General features: G+C 34.2%; 1 protein-coding gene and 1 long non-coding RNA gene across 7 annotated transcripts in view; both read right to left on the bottom strand.

Moving 5' to 3' along the window:
* Window positions 1-22,696, bottom strand: part of LOC111507980 (uncharacterized) — a 243,898-nt gene that overhangs the window by 160,965 nt on the left and 60,237 nt on the right. The gene's annotated exons all lie outside the window — the stretch shown is intronic.
* The window catches only part of LOC141480897 (uncharacterized), a 29,143-nt gene continuing 7,206 nt past the window's right edge, over window positions 760-22,696 (bottom strand). Inside the window, exons 2-3 of the long non-coding RNA XR_012464620.1 lie at window positions 6,778-14,121; window positions 760-6,675 (exon numbers count right to left, since the gene is read on the bottom strand). This is a non-coding gene — a long non-coding RNA (uncharacterized lncRNA). The remainder of the gene's footprint in view (window positions 6,676-6,777; window positions 14,122-22,696) is intronic.

The raw sequence follows: 22,696 nt of genomic DNA, 5'->3' as shown, positions 1-22,696 counted from the left end.
GAATCAACTTGTAGTATTCAAATCACTGTTGAAAAAGCTACTGTGTTAGCCAAACTTGCCGTGATATATTTTTCAAATAAAGTTTGTGAAGATCAAATGGTGAGGTGTAGTTCATGAAATTACTATAGATTCTCATCAAGTAACGGCCGAATCAATCAGAAAAAACTGAAAAGAGAAAAAAAAATTAATTTGGAAAAAATGACTGACATCGATTACCACAATACAGTGGAATGAATATTTATTGAAATATGGAGCTACAGAAACACATGACATTGAAACGGACAAAACTTTTGAAACATACTTGACTGTTATTTAGTTATTCATTCATAACAAACAATCGTTGTTTGAAAATGTTCCTTAATAGTTGGTGATTACTTTGGCACTGGCAAGATGTGTTTTCCATAAGGCAAACAAGCTCGTCTATGAAGTGAATCGGCCGTAGTTGGTTCAATTTAGCAATATGTGCGACATTTATAAAATATGTAACATAAGATATTAAATTATGTATTAACTATGTTTTGCTTTGATATTATTCGTGTTAGTTAATGTATTCATGAAGTTACAGAAATTCGAATGGTAAACAACTGTTTCATCTATACAAGCAAAACTTTAATCAATTTTTGTGGAGGAAACTCAGTTTTTTATCGACCTCCTTTAGGTATTTTATATCTTAAATCAACAACTTTGACACAATTCACATTTCAAAAGTCGTTTGACATCTGTCGAAGAAGTTGATAAATACAAATAACCAGCAGAACTGCATATAGACTTGATTTTGATCCATTTCTGAAGACGGGGGCAGATTTTGGCCTCTGAAACATATTGTAAAATTGCTCAGCTCTTATTTTGATAGGCAAAATGATTGAATATAAGTTAGTGATGAACAGAACATTTTTCATTATGATAAGTACTTGAGTTCACACAGTAACTTATCGGGGTAAACTAAAAAGTTTGCCTTTTCTAACCTTGTATATAGTTCTCAATTACAATTTTCCTATTTTTTTTTTGAAATTCTTGATTGGTTTTTTCAAAATCGCCTTCAATACTTAAATACCATACACTTTCATTATTGAAATACGTTTTGGATATTGTCAATATTTCTTTATTTCTTAATTACCAGTTTCTTCATTTCAATATCCATCAAAGAGGGAATAATTAATAAAATATCATTTTCAATACTTCGATTTTTTTTTTCATTTCACGGCCTTTATAGAATATTAAAAAGGTTATATTTTTAGGAGTGACTGATTTTTATATTCCAAACGAATGTTTGGAATACAATATTTTTTTAAATATTCATATGCTTTTTTAAATATATGAATATATCTTTTTTAAATATTCATATTTTTCTTTTGCATATTCTTCAAAAAAGAGTTAGATATATTTTTCGATATCGGGTCTTATTTGACTTGAAACGAAAAACTCAAAAATCTGAGAGAGATGATACTATATAATTAACTGAAGTCTACCGAAAATATTTGAAACATTTTTTATATCTAACTTCAATGGTCTAAGAAATGTCCATAGTCTATTGTTTACAAACATGTTTACATTATCTATATCCCCATAAGAATTTGACATTTTTACCAAACATGGTACTTTACGAGAAAAACTGACCTACAGTTGAGGCATCGAAAGATTACCAATTCGTCATAATTAAAATATGCGATAAAACATACTTACATATAGCGTCTTTTTCTTATACTAACGTTTGTGAATGATCAGTAGGAGCTCATATTCTGATGATGGCTCTGTACATTGAAGAAAGACAGCTAAACAAAAGTTAGTCGTCGATAATTTCTTAGATTTCGACACATTTTGTTTAAAAACTTGTGAGTTCCCTGATCTTTGGAAAAAAGCTCGAGTATGCCCAATTTTTAAATAGGGTGATGATAAAAAACTATAGAACCATTTCAATACTGAGCAATTTCTCCAAATTATTTGAAATAATATTATACTCCAATATTTACAGTCCAATATGAAATATAATATCAGATGATCAGCATGGGTTTGTAAAAAACAAGTCGTACATAATCAATCTAGCATGTCTGTCACAATGTGTCTGAAGCTTTGGAGAGGAAATTGCAAGTTGACATCATTTCTACAGACATGCAAAAAGCTTTTAATCAAATAGATTTTTTCATTCTTCTCAAGCGTCCATCAGAATTTGGTTTTTCAGCAAATTTGGTGAAACTCATGTCAAATTATCTACTCGATAGAAAATATGTAGAGTATGAAGGCTTTAAATCTGCTTTATATACTCCCAGTTCCGGAGTGCCCCAAGGCTCGAATTTAGGACCTCTTTTGTTCTTGATTTTCATTATTCATTTGACTAAAACTATGAACAATTCAAAACTGCTCTACGCCGATGACCTTTAAATATTCAAGGTGATAGAAAATTATGGAGACTGCCTAGACTTACAGTATGAATTAGATATGATATATGATATATGGTGGTTTGAATCTTAACATTGCTAAATGTCATGTATTGTCTTTTTCCAGAAAGGAAAGTCTAATACAATTTACTTTTTTTAATTTGTCAATTGAATATGTAATATGTGAATTTAATTGAATTGAATGTTATTTTTTTCAGTATATTTACTTTGCCATTTCCTGTACTTGGGTGTACACCTGTTAGAAATAAAGTGCTATTTATCTATCTATTAGGAATCACACGTTAAAAGGTAAGACCTCGTTAATCCTTAGCTCACACAAGTTTCGACTTCTGAGGGTTGTCGTTCGTAGGGGTGCAACAGCTGGTTAACGAAAAAACATATTTTAAACAAAACAGATTACGTTTATAACTATGAAGTTTTATATTGTGAAATTTTCACTATTAGGTGTCTTTTATACTACACAAATTCTGTAAGAACGTTGGAACGTTAAAAGGATAAACATGCCTCATCAACGAAATACGCCATAAAACACACACTTTAACAAGCATAGCATCTGTAATTTTTTTTGCCCCAACTGTACTGAATGGAATAAAAAAATTGAAAATGTGTTTCTCCAACATTTTTTCTCAAAAAACTCAAGGTCCAAAATCTACATAACGACATTAAATATCGAAAAGTTTCATATAACAAATCGAAAATACATCAGAATTCTATAAGTGAGGATTACTATCAAAACACACTTTTGTCTATTTTCCACGATAGTTTTTCATTTGTTGACAAGTTTCGGACATTACACCATTTTCAAAACTAACTAGTTTACATTCAAACTTGAGTATTGATACCTACATTGCCTATACCTATCAAATAATTTGATACCTACATTGTCTATAACTGGAATCTCAGTTAATAGCAGTATATCAATGAACATAACAGAAAAAAATTATTTGATAAAATGTAGGTTTTGGGAACTGGGGTATAGGTTCAGGAGAGGATTATTGTTCAGATCAAGTTGTTCGTTGAGGATAACAGAATTGGGACTTTTCTTTGACCGTAGATTTCAACAAATTCATCATTTTCCTCAGATTTGAATGTAATCTAGTTTGTTCTGAAAATGGTGTAATGACCGAAACTAGTCAACAAATAAAAAACTTTTGTAGCAAATAGACAAAAGTGTGTTTTTATAGTGTATCCTCAGTGAACATGAATTTCCGCAAAATAAATAAGTTGTCAATCAAAGAATTCTATAATATAGGTAGTTCGAATAAGTTTTCCATAATTATATATTTTCCGAATTCACATATTTTCCTACTACTTTCAATACAAATGAAAATTTCAACAACGGGATGAGAAATATGCCTTGTTATGTTCTCGAAATGCATTACTAGGAAATATATTTATCTACCAGTATATTGGTCCACAACAATCAACTATATTTAGTTGAAGTCATGTATAAATAGTTCTTCGAATGCAAGATAATCACAGAGGTTATCTGCCCGAGTCTGGGTTACCTTGTTTTGACAAAAAACAGATTATGTGTATGACGCATCCTCAGTGTATCCTGCCACGACCTTGTAATGTTACATAAAGCCGAATAACAATAATTATAATTGGATATAGAAAAACCAGATGCGGGCGAGTGGGAAGCTATAAAATCGTTTTCGGTGTTGAAGTGGATGGTCGCGCCAACTATAAATTGCAAGAGTGGGTTCCTAATTTCCAATTCTGAATAACAAATGATGAGCGTAGGAAGAATTAAGTCAGAAATTAATCAATTTCAATAATTTTAATATTTATGAAGTATATCATTTCAATAACGTTGACTGAAGACATTATTTCGATATTTTTCTTACAAGCATATTACTACTCTATCAATTTCTACGAACACTATTCATTTATTCAAATTTAAATAAGTTATTCCAGGAACCTTGATAGTATATGAAATATCATGATAACAATGAAAATATTCAATACAAAAATAAAATAAATAAATCTGTAAATTTATATACAATTTTCCATCAAACCTATAAAATGAAAAAATTTAAGGCTAGGCCACCAAAACAGAGTTTCAAAGCGATTATTTCCTTCAAACTGACTCTCAGGGCCTAGTTATGCAACATTGTCACAATTTTAATCACTGTCACTGCCCTAATCAATTTGAACCAATGATTAAACCCTTACTGAGACAACTCAATTAATTTGAATCGAAACAATATTCCATTATTGAAATGGAAAAGAGTTAATACATCTGGCCGTGTCACGTATGTAGGGATACTTGGGTGCCGGCTCTGCGGTCTCATGTCAGAGCACGATACATTTTAACAATGAAATGTATCGTTGAAGAATAGTTTAGTCATTTACATACACTGTTCATACTTTTTCGAACAAATGTTCCAGCTGAAATTTCTCGTTATTCAGGCAATACAATTGATTTAATTTGATAATTGATATTTTGTTTTTACATCTATGCATTGTTCCATTGTCCCATTGTTCGACCGTCTTGATCTCAAATTTCAAAATCAGTTGAAAACTAGAGTATATAGAAGGTGAGTATTCTTTTTCGTTTCAGTAATATATCTAACTCTCGAAAGTTTTCTTAAATACACTTTAGAAAAACAATATACGTCACCATCTCCCTGATGATGCTAACTTGGTTAGAGAAACGCGCGTTGAGAAACAGCATTTTTGTTCCGGTGGGGGTAAAGCATTTCTAATAGATTCATTTCACGCCAGAGGTTGCTAGACTCTAACAAAAAAAGCATACCTTATCCGACTGGAGACATCACAAACATTCTGAAAAATTCAGAACTCCGAAGAAAATTGAAGGACTTGTCCCTCATCCATAGAATCTTCTATGTTAATTGTTCAACCAATTTAGAAAGTTGGCTGTTGATTTCAACTTTTAAAAGAATAGTGAAAAAATGAAGAAAATGTCATCATTCATTTCGTTTAGTCACCAAGTACTGAATAATCCGTTTCATTGAGCAAAAATGTACATAAACATATTTTCCTCGAATTCTTTCAACACACCTTAAAAATGTCACCTCTGCGCTTTTGCATGTATCCATTATGTAAACAATAAATTGTTGACCTCTTTCGCGAAAGTATGCAAATTCTGTCCAAGACTGTAATCACTGTATTTTGATAGCTCTTTGACTTGCAACTGACATGGAAACTGCAAGTTGAACCTTTCAAGATTTGAATCTGAGAATATGAGCGAAGTTACAAAAATGTTGGCAGTGTGACTTTGACGAGGCACCGTCTCAACTTTCTGTGAACATAGACTTTTTATAGACAATATCCCCGCACATGACACGGGTCTAACAACAAAACAAAACTACTTAGTATTATTATAAGAAATTATGCGTTATACAGGGCGTTTCAAATTCGATTCTCACCATTGGGATTTCGGAAACTATGAGAGATACAAAGGTGGTTAAATTGAGGCAAAGTTGTGCATTTACCTGACTAACAATATGCCAATATTTCCAATTTTTCGAAAAAGAATTATAACTCATGATATATAATTGAAAAGGTAAAATCAGGATCTATTCAAAACAAAAAGAATTCAATGTAGCGTCCATAAGAAAAAGTAAAGTTGATGATGGTGGCCGGAAGACGAAACGTCGGAAAGCAAATCTGAAAATACCATTATTCAGCAGGGAAAAGTGGCAATGTGGAAGTGCAATTTATTTTTGAATTCTTCGAAAAATGAAGCCAGAAAAAAATTAAAACCATTGTCCGAAATTTCTGTTTTTTCCGTCTATCTCCGGATATTTACTAACGACGTGTCTTGCTCACCACAGGTAGCAAACATATATGTTTTTTTCTCTGTAGTAGTTTTTTCATCAGCTTATACGTAAAGTTTCTGTTCTGACCTGAAGGGCGTACTTTTGAAGATATACGTGTTGGAAGTTTCGCCCTCTAGAAAGTTCTAGATCAGTGTTGAATATTTGAGAGTATGACAAAGTATTCCGCAACATTCCAAAATATTCCGGAATATTCTGGAATGTTGTGAAATGAATGTTACTGGAATTTTTACCCAACACCAAACCGTTATTTTAACACCTCGACACGTGTTTCGATCACCAAGTAATCATCTTCAAGACGAAGATCAAACTGCTGTTGTGAAATGTTCGGAAATAGTCAGGAACATTAACTAGTTTAGTGATTCAATAATTTTTCTTAAAAAAGGTTGGTTGGGTAACGGGATCCATTTTTTTATTATAAAAACAATTTCTTTGTCGACGTTTCGAATTTCATTAAATTCTTCTTCAGGGCTCTGTAACAATAAATTTTCATTAACATACCTTCCACAAAACTTATACGATTATTATCGTTTCAATTTCACAAGAAATATTGAGTTCACAATTAAATTACTCACCGAAAAGTAGTTTTTTTGATGATCATCAGATAGATACATATTTGAAAAAAAAAATAAACATTGCAAACAACCAAAACTTCCGAGAACATACACAAAACGACATGAAACAAACGAATGACTTTATCTGTGATTCTGATAAGGTGGTGTCTGTTTTTTAATCAATGGCAGAAAAAAAAAGAATGAAAAAAGGGTAAATTATTTCGGTATTTTACTTATCAAATTGAAATATGCAGTATTAAGGCCATCGACATCTCTTCTAGTGTTAATACTATGGCATTTGAGGATATGTATCATTTCGCTCAAAAGTCTTTTGGATAAATATCTGTTTGAAAAATCTGTTTAAAATCTGTTTTTCCGTTAACCATCTAGATTAGTTGGATGATCAAAATAAAAAATGTTACCAAATTCTTTTTCATGTTCAGCTAGAGCTTTTCGGTGAGTAATTGAATTAAGAACTCATTATTTCTTGTGAAACTGAAACGAAAATAATTGTATAAGTTTTGTGGAAGGTATGTTGAATGAAAATTAATTGTTACAGAACCCTGAAGAGGAATTTGATTAAATACGAAACGTCGGCAAGAAAATAATTGGTTTAAAAAAAAATTGATGATGCTGTTACCCAACCAACCTTTTTTCAAAATAGTCAGGAACGTTCTGCAAAATTCTGGAATATCTTATTTTCCACCTTCCTATTTTCAAATTTAAATAAAACAAAGTGTATGTGAGATATGTGATTTTTTTTTTTGGGAAAGAAAGTTTTTGGCTTTCTACTACTCCATCTTGATTTTTTATTCAGTAGAAAGACATGTTGATGCCATTATGTGTGGAATATAAAATCGTTCAAGTTTCCGCCACAGCGTCTCTGGGTGGAGCGCATCCGAAACGTCCAGTTTTCCATGACTCTGGCGCATAAATCAGGCTGAATTTGACCGATGACACGGTTTATGTTGTCTTTGAGGACCGCTGTGGTTTGTGGCATATTCGCATACCCCTACGACTTAAGAAAGCCCATAAGAAAAAGTCTAACGGAGGGCTATAGGGCTAGCCGTTGACAGTGATGGCCTAACCAACGTCATTCTCAAAAAAATAAGGATCGATTTCGAAGCCAGCTCAAACAGTGACTTTGTTGGGATGCACTGAACGCTCTTGGATCACATGTGGATTGCTATCGTTCCAAATTAGACAATTTTATTTATTCACGTTTTTCGATGAAAATTAGGGTCAGTTGCCAACTGCTCCAGAGCCCATTCAGCGAACACACGATGTCTATGATCGTTTATCTTCAGTTCCTGGGTCAGTTGAATGTTGTAAGGGTGCAGGCGCAGTTGTAGTTTGCCGAGTTCTTGTATGCGACGCGAAATCGACTCTACACTTGCGGCAGATCTTGCGTTCCGTCGATGTACGGATGTTGGTCGATCGTTTACTGAACCCATGGACCCAAATTTATCCACCACATTGCAAATAGTTCTCTCGGTAGCACGATTTTAATAAAACCAATTTTATTATTTGGTGATTCGCAAAGCAGATGGCCGTTATCAATTGTCAAAAATCTGAAGTCCCCGTTGGAAGAGACTATATCCAGATCATTCAAGATTATTGTGTAATTTTCGGTTTTGAACATTATGAACCATTCGTATGGATGGGGCTTTACATAATGTAGGGGTATATAATGCAAGATGCAGTTCATGAAATGCTCAAGGCAACTTATGTATTCATTTGATAAGAATTACTATCTGAGGTATCCGTCTAAATAAGTATCTTTCCAATTACCACATTACATGTGACCATCATTTCAAACATTAAAATGGTATACCTATCCTTTAAAGTTACACATATGCCATCTCGGACTTTTTGATATAAATATAATAAACTATATGTAATGAAGTTTTGTTATATCCTTAAAGCGTTTTCGATTAAAGATCCTGACCCTTACGGAAAACATCGTCAAATTCCAACCAATCCATACAAAACATCAATAAATAATGCACAATAACCTTCTCTTGAATGACTTTTTCCATTGGTGGAAACCGTATAAGAATTCGTTTGATAGTTGTTCGACAGACATAGAGAAAGATACGGCGAGAGCCCAATTCATTATATGTTGTGATGGCCAGCTTTTGTTAGATTTTCTCGGCAGATTCAATCTGTATCGAAATAGAATTGAAAATTGGATCTTGGAATATTGGATCTATCGTATTTTGTTATGTTTTCTTTTTTATTCCGAGCTGTGTTGATACACTTGTTTATAATACTTGGTTCCAAACCACAGCCTCAAAGTATAAATAATATGTGTTCCTTACCGGTTTCTTTCATTTGGTACATTTCCATGTTTTTTTTGATCATTCAGTATTAATTTATCATAGTTTGGCAAATGACTTTCATAGCTTGCGAACGGCAGGAACCTGGTTTTTTCAAAGTTAATCGTGAGTGACTTGTAATCGAACCAATCTTTTAATGTTCCGATTTGATTTTAAACTTTGGTTTTCAATCTACTCCAATTTTCTTCGGTGTAAAGTATGACCGTGTCATCAGCAGAACTGAAAATTGAACCATCTATTTCCATAGTTAGTAGGCTGTTAATATATATTGAGAAGAGCATGGGTCCAATCACAGTTCCCTCTGGTATACCATAGATAATTTCTATTTGTGAGCTGACGGTATTATTCATTTCAATCATTTGTTTTCTACCAACCAAATAACTTCTAAAAAGTTATAAAGTTTTTTGTTGTATTCCCGAACTCTCCAGTGCCTCCAACAGCTGGACATGATATACAGATTGAAGTCGGTAAAAGTTTTTGTATATAAATTAAGTAATTACTGCGAGTAATGCTACACAGAATCGAAACAAGATCTCCGAAATATGTTCAGCCTCGAGTTTCGCTGACTATTTGTCGAAAAAGTCACAAATAGTTCCAAAACTGGTGACCAAGTTTCTGCTTTCCCCAATTGTCTGCACGAAAATAAAAGTTTAATATTAAAACTGGTAAAATATTATGCAGTGAAAAAACAAAGAAAAACTGGATGTCGCAATAACAAATATAGAAAACTTTTTGCGTTGCAACTGTAGTATATTCAAAATGTTCCTGTAAAGAACTATGACTGGAGATAACTCGGTCAACTATTTGTTTGTATCGAGTTTATTAGTGTTTCAGTCGATTGCAGGTGAATCACGAACCGTAAATAGTTATTACACAAGCTGTGCGTTTCTACATTCCTGCAAAATCGTTGAAAATTGATACCAATCGTTTATAATTCACATTGATCAAAAACTTGTCGTTGCCTCCTCCTGACATAATTTTGTATACGGATATGGAAAAGAAAAAGCAAGTGTCAATATTGCTAATACTCTCAAATATTCAGTTATAAGATAATCATGAAAAGACTGGAATTCAAAGCAGTTTCAGTTACTACTAAGTGCAGCTCTAATAGATAGGTATTGGTATTGGACATACTGTCCAACATATTGTCTATAACCATGACAATGATAATCTGGAAATAAAGTCCAGAGAGGAAAATAACGGTCAGAGGTAGACCTACAACATGTTACTCAGATAAAGTCTTCCATCAAAAGTATGAAAATCAACATTTCTGCAATCTCTTGTAGAAGCGGATGAAAACCTTTAAAGCTTCAATCGGAAAATATACTTCGTTTATTTGGAAAATCCTAATAGAAAGTGTATTTTCAATATTCACCACTGAAGCATCTCTTGTACTACGAAAGAAGTCGGAGATGATATGCTGTTCATTTTTCTGTGCCACTGAAAAAGTGGAAGTTTCAAAATTTCCCACTTCATCTTTTCATTCTATCCAGAAAAGGGTTGGTCACCTCATTTGAAATCTGGAAACTTGACTAGACTCACAGAAGAAGAAAACAACTTTTTTGTACGTTGTGGACTTACAAGGTTCTTCATATCTGATTTTCAGAGGTAGAACTGGAACCTTCTGCGTGAAATTGATATGTTAAAAATCTGTTTTCCGTTTGCTACTTGTCACCCCCTTCGAACGACAACTGTCAAATCCCAACCGTTTCAGCTACCAACACCTAGATCTTAGCACCCAGCACCCAGTACGTGGGTGCTGAGGTACTGAGGAGCCACGCCGAGAACGTGTTCGAGAGTATTCGGACACTCCAACTCAGCGCTGTGTGATCATAACGCACTGAACAGGGACGGCGTTAACGGAAGGAATAACGACAGCAGAGCTCATCATAACCAGCCTCTGGACATTTATTAGGAAAGAGGCGAATAACTTATCGAATCGGACATAATAGCACAATAAAATTCAAACATCACAACACACAAATAATACATACCGCGTAGCATACACTCTTAACCCCGGTTATTGTACCCACTTTTCCGGGGATTTCTCACACGCGACATCATTATAAACCATCCAAGCTCTGAATGAAACATTGCATTATTGTGGAAATACACTATAGCACAATTCCATAATAGAAGGCACTAAATTATCAGTAATATTATTGCATTAAAACGAAAACATTTGTTCTTATTGTATCATCATTTTTCCTTATCTGTTTAGTATAATTTCCGTACGCCACTGCAAGAGACAGATTGAGACAAAAACGTCAGTCATTTCTGAGAATTTAGTGCCTACTATTTTAGAATTATAGCATAGAACATTGTAAAATAAAAAGTTTCATATTGGCTGAAATAAATAGTCAATGATCCGACATCATCGGGAGACAAATGTAGGAAATGTGGTGGTACATCGTTAGGCACCTTGCCCAAAAATGACCTGAAAAGCCACTAAAATATTTTGACCTGAAAGTTAATGGAGACAGGAAAAACATGGCATCCCTTCAACATATAGGAATAGTGCCACAACTATAATGTTTCACTGTTCAACAGATCTCATACGGTGGTGATAACACCGGTGTTGTCTTTAGCTCCAGTAATATTAAATTGAAAAAGGATAGGAAGGATGAAATGAGTTGCATACACAGACTCGATTTGTGCGACGTATCAGCTTCTGGTGGCGTTTCTAAATGAAAGCTGGTGACGTGAATATTTTTAAGAAATTAGTTTTTAGGAAAAAGCATTTCAGAATCCTACTTCTCCATCTGTTTTCCAAAGAAAAAAGAAAGTATTCAACTTTCAGATAAACTATTTACAAAGATTTGTAACTCATGCATGGTAGTTTATTTCAGATACAAACTAGAAGAAAAAGCCTATTCGAAATAACTACTTTCAAACATATGATCCTTGAATTACAAGAAAATCACTTTTCCCTATTTGGTCTGTACTCCAAAAATTCGTTATGGAATTGAATCAGATATGATTCGAAGGAAACCTGCACAACGTAGTATATGAAAAAGTATTGGAAGTATTACATGAATCCTCAGATGTATCTCTAAAAATTTCGGACCGAAATACTTGCCTACAACTCCTCATCAGCATTTTCTTGGATAACTCTGAAGACAAAACATTCATTTCTCGTATCTGTTACCGGACAATTCTGCTATTATCAGGGTGACAGATCTGTCCGCGAATAGATCAAGCAATGATGTCGATATATTAAGGAGGTTACGGACAGCGCAATCTGCCCGCGAATAGATCAAGCAATAATGTCGATAACTCTGCCAAATACAGATCCCGAGCTTGAGAGTTACAAACAAACATACATACACACAGGTGAAACTAATATAAAGCGTGTAAAAAAATGAAAGCTATTGATGGCAGAACCGTACTGAAAAGTGCTTAAGCAGTTCAATAATTGACACAAAAATGGACTTAACGAAGAGTGGTGTCTTGAAGCACCTTATGGAAAAAATTAACCATTATATGATAATGAAGTTCATCTTACATTCACCCCCATAACTGCTTTATTTTTCACTTTACAAGAAAACTGTTGCAATTATATCAGCCTGGAAAAGTTTAACGGAACCGTCCCGGACTATATCCAAACTATTTCCAGTCACATTTTGGCGTTGTGCGGTTTCCATTTGCAATTCGACCTCCTACATATCGCGTTGAGTAATGGTATGACCGAAAATGGCGGTTGACATCATTTATATAAAGCGGAATCGTACATAAAAATATGTTGATGAGTTTTTGCGTTCGAGGCCAAATATCAATTATAATTGTTAATGTGCTGTAGACTTCCACTGCTGGAATTATGATTTTTAATTGCTTGCATGTGGTTGCCACTGTTTAATTGACCAATAACGAATTTAACTAGTGTAAAACCGTTTAGAGTTTGAACTCAGAGGAATATCTGATTACAAGGCGGAAGTCACAGCAAAACATTTGTATGAACTTTTGAAAGCAGGAAAATGGTCTATCCTAAAGACTGTTTTGTACTGAATAATGAGTGCTTTCATTTGGCATCAAAACAACTGGTGGTAGACGACTAAGGTGACGTATACAAGGCGAATTCAAATGTGATTGCTAACACCGCTTCAGGGATTTCTTTCAGAAATTTTATGGTTGTTTTTAGGTGAAGTTTTACTGGAACTCCAGATTTCTGTAAATAACTCAAAAATAGTGTTCTACTGAATTCAGAAACTTGTCAACTGTGCTTGTCAACCAAGTGCTATAACCTTGAAATATTCGTTGAAAGAGATCTGTAATAATATCAATTTTTCAGTAATTTTTCAGTTGATGAAACTTCTTGTTGGTAGTTAGGATTCCACCAAGTTTAACTGTTTTCTTTATTTTCTGTGTGTAGTACGTCGCAGTTTATATCGAAATCGCGGTTATTTTCCAACAGATGGCATGCATAGGTTGAATTAGTTTTCATTATTTGAAAACATCTTCTGTTCTCCGAGATTCTAGTGATGGAATTTCTAAATGTTCTTCCAATGTGAACTTTTGGGCACGAGCCTCATTATAGCTTGTAGACACCCAATTTGTTGTTTTTTATATGTCCACCTGATGTGTTATCAGTCTTGTTCTGTCCAATTAGTAGCCCATTAATCTTTTCTGATGTCTTTTCTGTTCCTGTCACTGTTTTGAAAGTGTTAGTATTATCTTTGATGTGAGGGTAGAATCAGTCAAATCATTGGTAACAATACTTTTACTCGATCTGTACCTGCTAGATACCCGTTCTCAAAACCACATGTTTACCGATTAGTAATATCTATTAATTAAGGTCGGTAATTTGTATAGAATGCATTTATTGGAATTTTTTCCCAACAACTCAAAATGATCTTCCTCTTGAAGATGTAATTGAATGGAACTGGTGTAGTGATATTCAATACTACATCAAAGGTTCCAAACAGTGCATCACAGGTAGATTGTATTGTTAATTAGTGTGGAATACCAGTCCAACTGAGGAAAGTAATATGTGATGAAATGTGTATTGGAAATAAAGACTATATTGTGTCTATATTTGTAATTACTATTATGAATGGTATTATTGATTTTCAGCAAGTACCGGGTTAGTATATTCAAAAAAAGTAGGAAATTATACAGCGAACAAAATTGTTAGAATGGGAGTCATGAAAAAGTTGGGTAGTGGAATCCAAATTAGCCCATGAGGCTGTAATATCATCTGAAATATTTGATTTATTATAGCAGAAATTCAGAACTTCGTCAGAGTTAAATGGAATAAACTTGGAGACCAATACTCGGCCCAAGACCATGAACTGACTTTATTCATGGGTCCTGTCTTTTGGTGACTTTCCTCACTAGAGGTAGGAAACAAATACTTAGATCTATGAAAATTATGTGAGAACTCGAATGAACATTTTCCTAGAGATCTCATTGTACTGAGATTTAAAAACGCAATAATAACTGGACATTCTTTAAATTTGATATAGGTACGAGTATTTGGAATTATCATTCGAATAAAAAAAAAACCTGAAAATGAAGATTTAAGCTTACAAGCTTACAAATTGTGAAGGTTTAACAAAATATGAAATTAACGTGGTATTTCTTAAAATGTTTTATCATGGTTCAATCGTTTCGAACATGTTCAGATTTTCAGCTTTTTAACACGTTTTTGGTGAGAGGCATGAAAATTAGAAGTGTTCTGCATGTTTGGCGACTTTCTGCTGTAGAAAATAAAAAATCAAAGAATTTGCATGAAATTTTGTATAAAAAATGGAAGTGAGTGCTCAAAAAACACTTGGAATATTGACAGTGGCATACGGTGATCGTACTCTGAGTCATGTGAATGACGACGCTTGCCCTGAACGTCCCAGCACATCAACAACTGACGAAAATGTTGAAAAAGTGAAAGAAATTGTTATGGCGAATCACTATTGGAGAAGTCGCTGAATATGTCGCCATATCGGTTGACTCATGCCATGCAATTTTTTCGGAAATTTTGGACATGAAGCGTGTGGCAGCGAAGTTCGTTCGAAAATTGCTGAGTTTTGACAAAAAAAACCGTCGCTCAGGAGTTGTTGAATGACGTCAACAGCGATCCAGATTTGTTCGAACGGGTCATAACTGGTAGCGAATCATGGATATGAAATCGAAACCAAAGTCCAATCGTCCCAATGGAACAGCCTAGGAGAGCCAAGACAAAAAGAAGCACAATTCGATAAAATATATTAAAGTTTTGCTCACTGTTTTCTTCCATTACCGTGGCGTTGTGCATCAGGAGTTCCTGTCACATGGTCGTACGATCAATAAGGAGTATTATCGTGAAGTTATGAGCGGCTTGCGAGAAGCAATACAAAAAAACGTCAGGTATTGTGGAAAAACAATTTATGGCTCGTCAATTTGAGTTGGCCAAAAACAACAGCGTAATTATGCCTCTGACGCCGTATTCACCAAATTTAACCCCATGCGACTTTTTTTTGTTCTCAAGAGTAAAGAGACCCATGAATGGATGGCGTTTGGGGAGATGAAAACCGAATCGCTGGGAGAGATCAATGACATTGATGAATGAATAATTATTTTTTTGAGAAAAATTGAAATTCTTTTTTTTTCGACAGACCTCATATATTTTAGGTAGTATTCTCATAAGCAAGTGGACTCAAAAACTGTAACAGAAAGTAATGATGTCAACACAATGCCATTCACATTTTTTAAATCCTTTGGAAAATTGTAGTTTTAGTAGAATATATGGTGTATATACAGTTGGGTAGAACAAACAAACACTAAGAGTGCTATATTACCATCTACGGCCCCCTTACGGTATTGACGAGACACTGGTGTTGCCCTACGCTCGGGGGATATTGAATCCGTTGTGGAGAACGAGAAGTGCCGAATTTATTGGAACTATTCGTTCCCCACCTTCAGGCTCATACAAGCTAATACGCCCCAGTGTTGCCATTTGTGGCGACTTGTCGCCAAAATGACTACTTTTTACGATGTTTCGAGCCTGGCGGCGATTTTTCAAAAAGTGCCCGTTTTTGGCGACTTTTAGAACATTACCTTCAATTATTTTATTTTTCAGTAGTGTCAGAAAAACACCCAGTGTTGACCTTATTAATATCGATAACAGTTGCTTGAACAATTTATTATTATTCGCCAGAAGTCGCAATAATATTTTTAAGGGATGCCAAAATAAATAATAGCTAAAGGCAACTAAATATGGCACCGTCGCGTGCGAAATCTCGGGGAATCCCCGTCATGTTTTTCATAGCGGCTGGAGCGCGTTGGGCAATTTTAATCGACTAGCCAACGTTCCGCACGTTTTTGATTAATTTTATTGATTGTGATAGTAAAATTTGTCAATTTACTAATTTACTTTGTTTCACTACTTGTGTGTAAGGCCAGTGACGCATGATGTTATGTGAATTGAGTTGAATTTGTATATTTTATTTTAATTTCCGATATTTCCTTGGTTAATATGAGTGAAATTACCAAATACTTTAGTCTTGCGTCAACTTCTAGGACTGGTAAGTTATTTGCTCAGTTTATTTGATATTATTGGTATTTATTTTTAAAATTTTTCTTTAAGATGAAACAACAAAAAATACTAGTAGCAGTAGTTCTGACGAAATTGAGACTCCTCAATCAAAAAGAGTACATATTGTGAAAAATCGAAGTTTTTCAGTTAAATGGTTGGATGAGCCATTATTTGAGGGATGGTTAATGGAATGCGATGGAAAACCTAAATGCAAATGTTGTAACGTTTCTCTATCAGCAAAAAAATCGGACTTAATAAAACATGCGAATACAAATAAACACAAAATAAGCTCCCAAAAAAAAGCTAATTCAAAAACTTTAAATGTACTATTTAAACAACAAAATATAACAAAGGACATTATGATTGCTGATTTAACCCTCTACCCGGAATACCGGTCATTATGACCGCTCTAGTTCAATTGTTCGCCGGTGGAGGCGCACTCGTTCGTGCCAGCTGTCCGGCTTCTCCAGAGTTCCTCAGTCAGGCGTCTACCGTTGCCCCTGAAACATCGGGGATCTGTTGCCGTCAGCAGTTTTTTGGTAAGTCACATTTTTGTACAACCTTGCCTGTCAGAATGACGGTTGTTCCGCCTAAGCAATGTTAAATGTACCGGTCAAAATGACTGGTGTTCCGTCTAATCAGTGTTTCATGTATCAGTCAAAATGACGGATGTTCCGTCATACCGTTATTTGATATACCGGTCAAAATGACGGGTGATCCGTCTAATCAGTATTTCATGCATACATCTTTCAATTGTAATAGTTTTTGTGACATAAATTTATTCCATGCGATTTTTAATTACCTATCATCTTCCACCAATTAATTACAATTATTATTTCTAATTAGTATATGGCATATACTTACGATATATATATTTTTTTAGGAAGCGCCTAATACCAATAGCGATGGCTGACAGAAATCTTCCACATATTTCAAAGCGGACGAAATTTATTGTTAGTCTTGCTCTAGCACGAGCAAACCAGGAAGAAGAGACAGACTCGGACATTGACTCGGACGATTTATATATTCCTGAATCTAGGACTATTTTTCCTCCGGTTCTTGAAGAGGAGGCTGATCATGAAGTCCTTTCTGAAGATGGTGACGTCCTTCCCGAAGATGGTGACGCCCTTTTGGATGATGGTCAATTTCCCCTTTTAGTAGCTAATCTTATGCCAGAGCAGAGCCCCCTTCCATCACATTCTCGCGATGTGGATGAATTTCATGAGAGTGATGAAGAGGTCGTTCCTTATCGGCGAGGTCGCCGGCGTCAAATTATTGAAAGTTCACTATAGGTGCATGTTCACTATCTTCATCAAATGAAGATAGTGAACATGCACCTATTACATACTTCGGTAAAAAAAATTGTTTCTCCTGGACATCGATTCCCGAGCGACCAAATGCCAAAACAACCGCGCATAATATTATAAAAATAAGATTAAGTAAAATAATTGGCCCTGCTCTAGCTCTGGGTTCTCGGCCTACTCCTGAAGAAGTATGGCGTTTATTTATAACCCAAAATATCATTTCCAAAATTGTTATGTACACTAATATCAAGTTAGAATCAATGCGAGCAAAAATAGAGAACAAAAACGACATATCATACAAAGACACGAATGAAATTGAAATTGATGCCTTGCTTGGGATTCTAGTGTTTTGCTCAATTTTCAAATCATCTCGCGAGGATATGTCATCATTATTTAATAGATCAATCACTGGGCGACCGTTATTCCGAGCAATTATGCCAGAAAAGAGATGCTCAGTCCTTTTAAAAGCATTAAGGTTTGATGACAGAAATTCCAGAGACGAAAGAGAAAAGACGGACCCAAGTGCTTGTATTTCAAGCATTTTTGACGATTTTATCAATAATTGCCAAACAAATTATTCCCCTGGTGCTCACATGACGGTGGATGAGACTGGTTGGATTTAGAGGCAAAGTACGATTCTTGGTTTATAACCCAAGAAAGCCAGCCAAGTATGGCATTAAAATAATATGCTTAACCGACGCTCACGATTCTTATCTGTACAATGCCTACATATACACGGGCAAAGGAAGCGATGGGGCATCTCTTGTTGGGGGTGATAAAAAGTTTGATTCCAACTCAAGCTGTGGTTCGCCTTACAAAAAATCTATTTGGGACGCACCGAAATATCACCTGTGATAATTGGTTTTCCTCAATAGAATTAGCTGAAACTCTGCTAAAATATGGATTAACGATGGTTGGGACACTCAAGAAAAATAAACCCCAAATTCCCCCTGAATTTCAACCCAGCAAAGGAAGAGCAGTACCATCAAGTCTCTATGGATTCACCCAAGATCTCACGCTCCTTTTTTACGTACCAAAGAAGAATCAGGCCGTAGTACTCCTCTCTTCAATGCACCACAGTGAATGTTTTGACGAAGGAGTAAATAAGCCAGAAATCATTGGCTTTTACAACGCCACAAAAGGTGGTGTCGACACCCTCGATATGAAGTGTAATAACTATTGTGCCAATCGCAAAACAAGACGGTGGCCACTGGCGGTTTTTTACCATTTGCTAGCTGTGGCTGGCTCTAACGGCCATACTTTACATGCAATGTTCAAAGACTCCAAAAAAATGAAGAGATACGATTTTACTAAGGAGGTGGCATTAGGACTGGTGCACAATTTTTTGAAGATTAGATCAAACATCCCTAATTTGAACAAAGATTTGAAGCAGTTCATTTTAAAGACTGTTGAAGAGTCTTCAGGATTAAAAAATCGTACAGAGCAACGACGACCGTTAAATGATGGAAATTCAACCTCGCGCTCACATCAAAAAACGTCTTCCATTGGACCACGTAAGGATAAACTTGAACGCAGGGTAACTTGCAGGTTCTGTCCCTATCAAAAGAAAAGAAAAGCGGGCTACAAGTGTCTCAAATGCGATGAACCTACTTGCGCGGAGTGCTCTAGAAAAATTTGTTTGGATTGTGCTTCAAACTGAAAGACTTATTAGTTGAATTTGACCACCAAGTTCTTATTCCTAATGTGATAATTTTTTATATTGTTTTTTCGATATGTGATCATTGATCCTCAATCCGAGGCTGTGACATAATTTTTATAGTTCAATTGTAACTTTTTAAGAAAATTACTAATTAAATTCAAAATAAGTAGTAAAAAAAGTGATTTATTCTACAGAAGACTGATAAACTAACGATATTGCATTTAATTATTGAATTTTTGTTTCCTTTTGATATAGCTAATCATATATATGTTTCCTATGTTCTGTTTATTGATGTTTGTCATATTTTCCTGAAATTCGTAATTCTTCATTGCTTTTTTTTTCTTTTTCTTGTAGTTTCTTACAATTTTCTAGGTTCATTTTGACTCTGATTTTACCATTTTATTGCAAATGTTTTGTACTATTTTGTTCCTTTTTTGTATTTTCTTCTTATTTTCAATGAGACTTTCAAAGAATTGTTTTATTTGAATTAATTTTTTCTGAGTTATTTGATACTTCAGGTCAATAGACATTGGAAAAAGATTTGTATTTTTTTTATACCTTTTGGATGCTCAACAAAATGTGTGGTTTTGAATATCTTGTCAATTGATTCTTATTGTTTTGAGTCTCGTATTAAAATAAAAACAATAGGTATTACTTATGTTTAAGTTAAATAAAAACAATGTTTTAAGCCCGACAATACAAATTATTTATAATTGTTTGTTCCTATTGTTAATAAAATATTAATATTTTTTTTCTTATATTCGCTTATATTTTCATTTCAACCCTTCCGAAACAGTAAAGAGATAAAAAATGCCAAATATGTAAAAAATGAATCTCTAGAATGTATGTTTTTCGCTTTTTTTAGCGATAGCGGTCATTATGACGGGTGTTCTGTGTAAAGGGTGGCTTAGAGATGTTCCGGGTAGAGGGTTAAAGTACACATTGTTAGTTGTCAGTCATAATTTTAGCTTCAATTCGGTACAACATATTGTAAATATTTCAAAAAGTGTTTTTAAAGATTCTTCTTTAAGTGGAAAAGTAAAATTAAGTCGCACAAAATGTAGTTCAATAGTTACAAACGTTCTCTCACCTGTTATTTGCGACAATCTAAGAGAAACAATGAAAAACAAACTTTTTTCTGTTCTAGTAGATGAGAGCACAGATATCTCCAACACTAGGGTGTTGTGCATACTTGTAAGATTTATTAACGGTAGCCAAGGTTTAACAACACAAATTTTAGATTGTATAAAAATAGGTGCTGATGAAGGGACTGCCAAAGGTTTATTTTTGCTGTTTAACAAAGCTGTAAATAATTTCAATTTAAAATATGAAAACATTGTTGGATATTGTTCTGATAATGCCAGTGTCATGATGGGTGTAAAGGAATCTTTTAAAACCCATTTACTCAATAAGAACGAGAATATCGTTGTCAGTGGTTGTATATGTCACAGTGCTCACCTTGTAGTATCTGCAGCTTCTGAAGTACTGCCTTCAAATATTGAATCCCTCTTACAAAATATCTACGCATATTTTTCCCGATCTCCCAAACGTCAGTCTATTTTAGAGGAATTCCAAAATTTTTTTAGAAAGGAAAAACATAAGATCTTAGCTCCGGCAAAAACACGTTGGCTATCGCTTTCTAAATGCGTCGAAAGAGTTCTTAAGCAATGGGATGTTTTAGCGGAATTATTTAAAGTAGCCTGTTTTGAAGATAAAAATTCCACTGCCCAAATCATTTACAATGAATTTCAAAATCCATTCGTAAAAGCCTACTTTGAATTTCTTCGTTTTATCTTACCACTCTTCAATGAATTTAATAGCCTTTTTCAATCCTCAAAAGTACTTTTTCCAATTATCACTAAAGAGAGTAAACGGTTTATTAGGCAGTTGTGCGGTAATTTCATCAAACCAGAATTACTTTCAGACAATTCTCTTTTTACTTTAAATTTTGAACATCCCCACAGTTTGTTACCTCTTGAAGAAATTCAGTTTGGACTCAGTGAGCAAACAACTGCTTTATTTGGTAGCCTGGATAATGGCGATGTTCAGCAATTTAAATTTAGGTGTCTTAGTTTCTATCAAAAAGCCGCCACTGATTCTGTTAGAAGATTTCCCGTAAAAGAAACATGGATGGATTATTTAGATTTTGTTGAACCAACTAATATTTTCAATTATAAATTTAATGAAAATTCTGTCAAAAATATAAAAATGGGTTTAAAAAAATTTAAACATATTGGCGATGACAATTTGGCATTTTCTGAAATTTTAAAAATTCAGCATTATTTTTCTTCTGAAGAAAAAAAGATGTGGGAACAGAAATCGGTGGTTTCTTTTTGGACCGATTTAGAAGAAACTAAAAATTTTAATGGCACATTATTATTTTTAAATATAGCTAAAATTGTTAATGCTATTTTAATCATACCACATGGAAATGCAGATGTAGAAAGAGTGTTTTCTAACATGCTGGACATCAAAACAAAAAAACGAAACAAAATGAGTGCACAAATGTTAAGCGATCTATTGAGAATCAAATTGGATTTAAAACAAAACAAAGACTGTTGTACGACATATAATTTTAGCGATAAACATTTTTCACGAATGGGCAATATATATAAAAGTTCAAAAGATGATGTAAAATTATGTTCAGATTCCGATAGTGAATCAAACTGAATGTTTTGTTTTTCTTGTATTTCGTATTTTTTTTTAATATTATTTTTATTTATTTTTTGTTGTGAGTAATAGACTTTGTTTTATTTTTGTTATTTTGCCAAATTTAGGGATGTATTTATTTTCTTTTTTATATTTATTCTAGGATAATAAAGTTTGTTTTCGTTTGTTCCCTAAAAAACATTGTTTTATTTTACATATTTACTCTCCCATGTAGGTACTTGAAAGATGTGGCGACAAAGTGGCGACTTTTCATATCCGCTCGTGGCGATATTTCAGTAGATCGCTCTGGCAACACTGAATACGCCTGATGTAGTCCTTCTCGACCACCAGAGCAAGACGATATTTGTCGTGGAGTTTTCAGCTCCTGGCCAGATGAATATCGTACGAAAAGAGGAGGGAAAACGAATAAAATATCGAGATTTTCTCTTCGAACTCCGCAGACTCCAATCAGACCGCTCTG

This window comes from Leptinotarsa decemlineata, unplaced genomic scaffold (assembly GCF_025532065.1).
Source record: "Leptinotarsa decemlineata unplaced genomic scaffold, Ldec_3_MD MMD2_tig00000026_RagTag_RagTag, whole genome shotgun sequence".
NCBI classification, from domain to species: Eukaryota; Metazoa; Arthropoda; class Insecta; order Coleoptera; family Chrysomelidae; genus Leptinotarsa; species Leptinotarsa decemlineata.
The sequence above is the reverse complement of the archived record's forward strand: the minus strand, read 5'-3'. Positions and strand labels throughout refer to the sequence as shown.